This window comes from Vipera berus (genome assembly GCF_964194415.1).
Source record: "Vipera berus genome assembly, chromosome: Z".
In the NCBI taxonomy this organism is placed as follows: domain Eukaryota; kingdom Metazoa; phylum Chordata; class Lepidosauria; order Squamata; family Viperidae; genus Vipera; species Vipera berus.
In genome coordinates this window covers 68,509,991-68,519,556 of record NC_138205.1, presented here as the reverse complement: position 1 = coordinate 68,519,556, position 9,566 = coordinate 68,509,991, and the positions used below count along the sequence as shown (strand labels likewise).

At 40.4% G+C, this 9,566-nt stretch overlaps 1 protein-coding gene across 2 annotated transcripts in view; it reads left to right on the top strand.

Moving 5' to 3' along the window:
• The first annotated feature begins 1,377 nt into the window (after window positions 1–1,377).
• Window positions 1,378–9,566, top strand: part of BLVRA (biliverdin reductase A) — a 48,053-nt gene continuing 39,864 nt past the window's right edge. The window contains exon 1 of one of the 2 annotated variants that reach the window (XM_081344136.1): window positions 1,378–1,613. The gene's annotated coding sequence lies outside the window, so the exon portion shown is untranslated. The remainder of the gene's footprint in view (window positions 1,614–9,566) is intronic. The other variant, XM_081344137.1, reaches the window with a different exon arrangement.

Here is a 9,566-nt window from a genome sequence, read left to right as displayed (position 1 = left end):
AAGTCACTACAACCCTGGATGAAGGGCAATATGCGTTGGTAGATTTACAGTTATGAGTCTTTGGCGCTATCAGATCTTGTAGCTTTATAGTTCTCAATGTTTTTCAAGTCGACAACTAAGATGCGTGGACTTAAATTCCCAGAATTCACTAGGCGGCTAGGGAATTCTGGGAGTTGAAGTACACGCATCTTAGAATTGTTGACTTTGAGGAACACTGGTGAAAGACAAGGTTGTTGCTAAGCCATTTCTAGGCTACGCTGCTACTTCTCTCCCAGGACGAATAGAAGTTTTTCATGTAGCTGGGCTGGCGGCATAGGTGCTTCCCATTCCTGATCGACCCCTGGTGCCTGTTGAATTTGCGATGCTTACAGTAAGTATCAAGGATTACTAACCAGGTTCGAATAGAGAAAAAATAAATAAATAATTAGTTGCTCAGCCTTAAAATCTTTTTCATTTGGGCTTGCTCTTTCCCCCGAATGACCTGATGTCACCTAACAGGGCGGACTCGAGAAGGCCCATGAGATTTATCTACCAATTAATTTAATCAGTGATTAATAGATTAAACAAAATGATTTAAGGAAAGCTGTTCCTTCTTCAAATTATGTTTTTGCTCGGACTTAAAAATCCAGCCCACACGAGTCGTCAGAGGAGTTAAACCAACTGACAGCTAGGAGACAACACCTAGCTCAGTGTTTCTCAATCTCAGCAACTTTAAAATATATGTACTTCAACTCCTAGAATTTCCCAGCCGTGGCGCAGGAAGTTGTTGAGATTGAGAAATACTATTGAACCTCCAAATTCCAAGTGGAGGCTAAAAGAAAGCCACGGAAATCCCAAAGGGGAACTGAAGTTTCTTAGATGAGAAGCGAAACGTCTTCAAAGAAAAACAATGTCCAGTCGGAAAAGCACCTTTGGAACAACTATGAGCTGGATAACTGAGAATCTCCATAGACACAAAGCCACGGAAATCTTTTTCCGCTTGTCCCCGTAATTCGCCGGGGATCGAGCGCAATTCGATATTAATCCTAATAATTTTCGGTTCAACGGCAGCTCGGTGACTCCGTGACGGTAGAGCCGATTATTGATGTATAGAGCCGGCTATTAAATGTAACTATGGACAGGAACATCGTAGATCGACACTCTTAATTTTTCCAACATTTTCTCCAGGAAAGCTCTGGTCCGAATCAGCCCGATTTAAAAAATGGAAAATGCCATCCGCGCCGCGCGAATATAGGGCAATCATCCCCCTTTGGGTTCCTTCTAGAACTAATCCGATTCTAGTGACTAAGAGGCTTCCAGAGAAGGCCCACTGTTTCTTAGAGCACCAATCAACTGCTGGTGGTACCCCTTAACTCCGCCCATTTATTATCGGCGACTCTTGATTTTACCCTGCCTGGGTTTCACCTGCTGTAGTCTTGAGATACTGTACGTTAACTCCCGGATGTGGGGTTTTCCTTCTGAATTACCACTCAAGAGAGCCGAGAAAGGGAGTGCTTCGTTAGCAGCCATTGGCCACTTCTTGATTTTTGCAAGGGACGACGAAGCAAAGCAGCTGTGCTTCTAACACGGGGTTGATTGTGTGAACGAAAATCTGCCAGGAGCTGGAGCGAAGAGTAAGCGAAATATCCTCTTCTCTATTAAACAAAATTATGTAGCCTTATGTGGTACTTTATCAAACGATGATGCGGAATATCATCCTGTAGAGAATGTGCTTTGGCCGGTGTGTTCGTCATTACTAAAGGATATACCGGTGTGGGGTTTTTCCTTTTCGGTGGAGAGACACAAGACAGATGTTGCCAGGATCCGATCCTGTGCCTTTTGTTTAACATAGGAAAGGAAAATTGTTCCTTCAAGTCAGTCTTAACTCCTGCACTTTTCCTGTCGGTACTTTTGGAAATTGCATTTCCTTATTTCTAGGTCAAGAGAAAGGAACTGGCTCAAAGTCACTGGCTTTGTATCTAAAAAAACCCTTTAGATACTTCTTTGTAGTCTGATACTTTTGTTATTACACTAGTGCCAAGAGGCACTATTGAATATTTTTAATATTTTAATTTGAACTCCAAATTAAAGGAGATGAAAGGCATTTTTTCAAAAGTGGAATAATGAATTTTTACAAGCAATTGCCAATGTTCCTAATTTCTTGCATATTTAAGGAATGCATCTATCATACAAAGAATTTTTTAAGAAAAAGATAAATACATGAAGCAACTATAGTAGAAAACTGGATGAATCTTGTGCAGAACTTGATTTTTGAAGATCTGGGATCTAGGACACGATGGGAAAGGAGTAATCAAAACCAATTGTTCCAGAGATGAGTACAAAAGTGCACATTAGTTCACCTCAATGTACTCAATGTACAAGGGACTAGAGGCTAAAGCATATTAAGAATGATTGCAAGAACTTGGTATGACTAGTCTAACAGAGAAGGATTAGGAGTGACATAATAGCAGTCTTTCAATATCTGAGGGACAGTCACAGAGAAGAGGGGGGGTCAATTGTTTCCTCAAAGCACCTGAGGGCAAGATGAGAAGTAACGTAAGCTTATCAAATATTGATCTAATCTAGAATTAAGGAGAAATTTCCTCTCAGTAACAAAAACTAATCAGTGGAACAGTTTGCCTCCAGAGGTTGTGGGTGCTGCATCACTGGATGAGTTTCCTGCCTATCGCCCCACCTGCCAGAGACCTCCTGGAGCTCCCCTAATCCTGCCCACCCCCCACAGGTGTCCCTCCCCACAAGCAACATTGAGGTGACCACACCCACCCAATCTTCCATGACCACCACAGCCACACCCACCCAGTGGGCCATGCCCACCTGGCACCCAGTGATAAATAAGTGGGTTTTGGGTTGCAGTTTGGACACTTGGTCTCTAAAAGGTTCGCCACCACTGTTCTAGTTTCTATGCAGGAATCTAGGTCCCAATATCTTGTTATAACCAAGAAACTGCATCCTGATTTATCCATAGAGTAGAAGCAATCTATGTTCTCAGCAGTTGAAGTCACCAAATATTTTTTCGAATAGCATTTTTCCTTGGCACTGTCAGTATTCTATTTTCTCTTTTACTGCTTTTATCATGCATTTTCATACTATTGTTTGGCTATGCTACTGCTGTACTGTTTTTATATTTCACATGCTACAGCATTTTCACTTTAATCTGATACTAATGCTAATGAATTTTTGTACTGTTGTTTCCATTTTCCTCTTTTGACCAGAAGTGGATTAGTAGGCAAGAAATTCTTAATTATTTTTTTTCAAAGATTATTTTTTCATTTTTCCGTGTACGAAACAATTTTTAAAGTTTCCATTCACACACCATTGCATGACTCTGCATATAGTTGCTAAATCCTTCCTGTAAGGAACCTAGGATAGCTATGTGACCTCTCTTTAATTCAGAGCTGTATCATGACTTATGGCAGCACTCATGCTGTAAAAATAGATTATAAAATGCATGTGGATTTTAAAATTCTTCCTCGCCCTGCAATTACACTATAAGTTAGTAGGTGGCACTTGTTTACAATAAAAGCTCTATCAATATTGTATTATATTATTTAACATGTGGTGCAGTTTTGTTTAGGAAACATTGCAGCAGACAATTAAAGGAAATAGTATTGTGGATCCTACCTGGCTTGATACAGTTGTGTTGAGGGCAAAATCTGCCATCTGTGCTTTATACTGGTTGACTCAGCATTGGTTGGCAGAAATGAGGAACCTGAAGCTTTTAAAATTTTGCAGCACCACAGTTCCCTGTCACTCTTGCTATTGCAAATGATTATCATTAACTTGTCACAGATGGGCCTAGGCCAGGGGTAGGCAACCTCGGCTCTTTTATGACTCATGGACTTCAACTCCCATAGCTGACTTGGGAATTCTGGGAGTTGAAGTCCATGAGTCATAAAAGAGCTGAGGTTGCCTACCCCTGGCCTAGGACAACTTGATGTGGCCAACTCACTGCAGGACAACTCACCACAGGATAATTCAACATTGTATTAATCGTAACTTTCATTCAATTATTTTTATTATTGGTGACCATGTTTTCATCCAAATTATTGTAATTCTTGTATTTATGGATTGACTTTATTTTATTGTTACTGGCCATGGTTTCCATTGAAATTAATTTAGCTTTTTTTTTAAATTTCCCTGTGGCAATTTGGCATGGCGAGTTATCCTATTCCGTCACAGGTCGGCTACACTTAGCACTGTTCTTTGAAACGCAGCAGATGTCAATAAATCTTGGTCTACAAGATGGTAAAGAAAGCAACCACATCCTTTCCATTTTTCTTGTAATACACAATTCTCCTTGTATGGATAATATTGGAAAAGTTTCTCATTTACTGTTTAGAAAAATATTTTCACATTCCAACTTCAAATCAAGTCAAATTACCAAACTTTTTTTACAATCAATTGGTCAGAAAGAAGCAGGTCTAACAATAAAATAAATAGGCCTGTAATTATTAATTAAACTTTTAAATACATTGCAATAAAATTACATAAAGTATATCATTATAGTAACTGTGATACAAATAGCAGTGGCAATCAGCAAAAATTGTACTAAACTTCAACTGTGGATAGGACAGAAACAAGAAATGATAGTACAAAATTAGGCAATCTGAAAAGATAAGGCAATCTGAAAATTGCCTTATTGAAAATTAGGCAATCTGAAAAGAGATAAAATGTTGGCACATGCCTATTTCAGAAAAACTGATAAATTGTAGAGTTAGACACTAAGTTACCGTACTCTAATTTTAAAAATATCTCAAAAATATTGTTCAAGGTAACTCCTGACATTTTCAAGCCCTAATAGACAGAAGCTTTCCAAAGAAACACCTAAGGACAAGTTAGCCAGGTTGATTTAAAATAGTGTCTGAGGCAGACCCACAGATTAAAAAAAAAGTTTCAATGGAAAATTAAGGAATTAGAACTAGGCTCTGGCACCTGATTTTCTAACTGTAAAATATCATTCTTGATGCATCTTGGAATATCATAAGCTGAAATATGACCTTAGCAAGAAAAACCTGACAATCTTCAGGAATAAAATGTGCCCACTTGATTAGAAGAATTTTAAGACAGCTTTGGGGCTATGCTGGGCCACACAGATAAGACAAATGTGTGTTCCAAGATAAGGAAGCCTGGAATTTCACCCAGCATATTAATTAGTATGTACCTACTCATTTAGCAATTTGCCATTTATGTAACCTACTGTTGTACAAACACTAGACCAGTGAGTTGATCTAAGTTTGAACAATCCCCTTTAAATCCCATCTGTTTCTCATTGAGAACATTTTCACTTTGCACCCAATCCAACAGTTTTAATAAAGATATAGTTACAGTGGCACTGAAAAAGTGAATTATGGCCATTTTCCACACTTACAATCCCAATGTAAGTGCAGCATCCCCATGGTCCCATGATCAAAATTTGGATGCTTGGCAATTGACTCATATTTATGATGGTTGCAGTGTCCTGGGGTCACACGATCACCTTTAGCAACCTTCTGAAAAGCAAAGTCAGTGGGAAAGCCAGATTCACTTAACAGCCATGTTCATATAACAACTACAGTGATTTATTTAACAACTATGGCAAGAAGATCATAAAAAGGGGCAAAACTCACAACTGTCTCACTTAGCAATAGAAATTTTGGGCTCAGTTATGGTCATAAGTTGAGGACTGCCTGTATTAAGCAAACTAATTGGTCTATCGTTGGCAGGATTAAGTCAATTTCCTAAACCTATATTCTTATAGAGAGGGATAACTTTATGACTGTCCATTACAGTTTCAAGTGATGGTGGCTGTTAAGCGAGATGATATGATTGTTAAATGACCATGCAGGTCATTAAATTGAGCATGGTGTGCCTCAGGGATGGGGAGAACTTGTGAAGCCTGGGGCAGGATAAGGCTCACCTTCTCTGGACTTCCCACCAATGCCTTTGAGACACCCCAAGCTCTGCTTGCTGCTCCTCAGGTTCCCTATAGCCTGTAGACCTGCTTTTGTCCTCCCACCAGGTCCACAGGACTTTTCCACCACCAAGTCCCTGCAGGCCCTTCTTCCCCCCACTGGGTCCCCACAGGGCTTGGAACTCCTGCCCAACTCCTGTCACCCATCATGCACTTACCTTTTGAAAATCTCCAGAGCTCCAAGCTTTTCTCAGTACTGCACAGACTGTGATAGAGAAGCAGAATACAATGGTTAATCCTTGGACCATATAGTGGTCTCCTAGAAGTGGCCACCATTTTGGTGTGGCCAGAAATAATTGTTGCCATGCTGAAAATGGTAGCTGTTCTAGGAGGCAGTCACACAGCCTAGAGATAAATAACTTGCCTTCCTTTTCCACCATGAAGTGTAGAGGTTTCAAAATGTAAGGTTGTGATGGGTGACAAAGGATGGGGAGCAGGTCCATGGCCTACAGCATGGGTATCAAACTCACAATGTCATATGACGTCTCGTGATGTATCGTGACTTTTTTTCCATTGCCGGCAATGGGCTGAGTGCAGTTTTAGCATGACACATCCGGCCCGCAGGTCAGCAGTTTGACACCCCTGGCCTACAGGAACCCAACAGCGCAGCATTGGGGGAGGAAGAGGCAGGCGCACTGCAAAATCCTTGCTGTTAGTCATAAGGGTGAATGATCAGAGCGACACTGCAGCAGCTGTAACTTCAAAATATAGTCAGAGGAACATTTTGGGAACAGTTTGTTGTAACTTTGAATCATTGCTAAGTAACCAGTCATTAAGTGAGAACTACATGTATGGCCTCATTCCATTCAAAATGAATGCTGTGCTATTAATGTAAGTTAAAAGATCAGCCAGTATGAGGACTATAAATTTTTATTTTCTTTTAGCAATTTAACAACTTCTGAAGGCAAGCCATTTCAGTGCTTGATCATTAGAGACTTTTAGAAAGAGATTGAATAGCCATTTCTCTGAAATGGTATAGGGTCTTCTGCTTGAGCAGAGGATTGGGCCAGTGGACTCTGTTATTCTGTTATTCTGTTCTGTTAATTCTGAAGTGATGAAATCACCTTGAGCTTTCCCAGATTTCAGTGGTACAATGAGATCCTTAGTCTCAACTATAGACACAGGAGGCTATTCAGGACATGTACCATTGGGTGGGGAATTGCTAATGAATAATTTAATAGTTCTGGATTAAAAATATTCTGAAAATAACTCTCCAAAATAATTGGAGGTATTTGGCTGATGGGACTTATATCATTATCCATAAGAGAGCAGTTAACTAGGCGCCAGAACTAAGCAGGGTTCTTAGCTGCTGTAATTAATCTCCTCCAATTTTCTCTCAGAACTTGTTCCTGTTTAGATTTTATGAGTTCTTTATAAAACATTGCATGCTTTCTGAATGATTAAAAGGAGTCTTATGGGTTGTCAGATCAAAAACTATACATGCAATAAGAATGACAAATCTAGGGAGGACACTTTGGAACATTATTTGCACAAGAAAGAAGACTTAAATCTTAAAGTTAACCTGTTTCCTAATTGGGCTCCAATCTCAAATTTTATTCCTGGAATATTATAAAGTAATTTGAAATAGTGGATCTCAGTTCTTGTTTTTGTAAGGACCTGCCCCAGCTGGTCCCTCAGGAAAGTAAAACTCTTGACTCCATTGCTGTTAATCAAAATAATTTTTATTGAGAGAAAGTGGTTGCAGGAAAGTCAGATGGACTCTGAAAGTCCCGCACAAAGCACAAAGCTATTCTTTCATTTCTCCCAAACCCAACCCTGTAACCAGTCCACCAGCAGTCAATGTGATGCTGCAGGGTTGTTATGAGAATGCGGAGGTGCTGGGTAGATAAAAGGTTACCCTCAGGGCATGACGGCCTTGGAACAAGACTGGAACTTGGGAAGGAGTCTGCTTTGTCTCATACTGCCTAATTCTCAAGCAGTTACAGCAAAAATGAAAGCATGCAAAGAATGCCAGCAACCTTCCTCCCCCTTCTCTGACTGAATGGCAGGACACCAGCATAGTGGACCTGACATGCTGCTCCCCCAAAAATGTTAGTCCTGCAGAAGAAAACATAATAAATAGGGAGAGAAAGAAAAATATGACATTAAGAGAAACATTATTCAGGTTTATCAGGATATTGGTTATGAAAACATTTTACAAGTCTGGAAGCCCTAATGAGGTGGTGATACACCCACTCATTTTGAGCTTTGGGGAAATCATTCCATGCTACTAAATATTGGAGTTCTCCCCTATGTCTGCAGGAATCCAAACTCTCATGAACTTTAAAATGTTGCTTTTTCCCCAGACCATTATTCATTTGGGAGGTGGTGGAAGGCTTGGTCTAAGGGGTGAAATAACCTCAGGTTTTCATAAACTACAATGGAACACAAGATGGACACAATGAAGGGATTTTGGCAAATCCAATTCTACAGTCACAGGGTTTATAATGGGCGTGATGGGAAAGGGGTCCACAAACTTGGGTCCTTGTTCTTTTGAAGGCTGTGGAGACTGAAGGTAGCAGGTGGAGAGGTAGACATGATCACCAGTGTTGAATGGTTTATGTTCCTTGGATTTCTTGTCAGCTTGAGTTTTGTAAGCCTTCCGGGCATCTGCATGGGCTTTTCCCATGAACAGCCATGTATTTCCTAACTGGGACACCCGTTCCTTTAACAATGGCACCAGAGGGTCATTTAGAGGTATTTCAAGCATAGGCTTAAATTCCTGACCAGTAGCCACCCTGAAAGAGTGAATTCTATGCTACTGTGTACCTAATTGTTATACGCCACTTCTGTAAAAGGCAACAAGTCAGTCCAATCATCCTGCTGATAATAAAGCATCTGAGGTACTGCTCTAATATTGAGTTTGCTCATTCACACCCTCCATTCATTCGGGAGTGGTGACTGGAAGTGAGCCTTTTATCAATCTCAATTAAGTTTAGGAAGACCAGCCAAAATTGCACCCCTCTGTCTGAAATGATGAGTTGAGATGGCCCATGTAACTGGTAAATATGATGTAAAAATAATTTGGCTAGCACTTGTGCCGATGGAAATTTTGGGCATGGGACAAAATGTACTTGTTTAGAAAACAAATCAGTCACAACCCATATAGCAGGGTTTCATGAGGGTTCAGGGAGTTCCACAATAAAATCAATGGAGATCTCTCTCTAGAGTGCTGACAGCTTGGCTACTATTTGAAGGAGTCCCAGAGTTTTCCCTTGACATTGTTTGGCTGAGGCACAGACAGGGCAGCTTGCTACATAGCTCTCAATGTCCTTTTTGAGGATGGCCACCAAAATTGTCTTTTTATCAGGTATAAAGTCTTTACAAAACCAAAGTATCCATCTCTTTGGAATTGTCGCTTTTCTCCAAAACTATCAATATTTGGGTTTCCAGTACATAAAGCTTACCCCCTACCCAAGCCAGCCCATCCTCATTCAAGCAGACATTCACATAACTTTGAAACCACATGTCTTCATTTAGTGCAGCCTTAAGGGCTGAGGTCACTCCATTATATATTGGACACTTCCCCTTCACTTGGCTAACTGGTGGGATGAGAGTACTGGTTTGACTCTTTCTGCTTTGGGGCAATTGTACTGAGGCATATAGAATAGCGCAT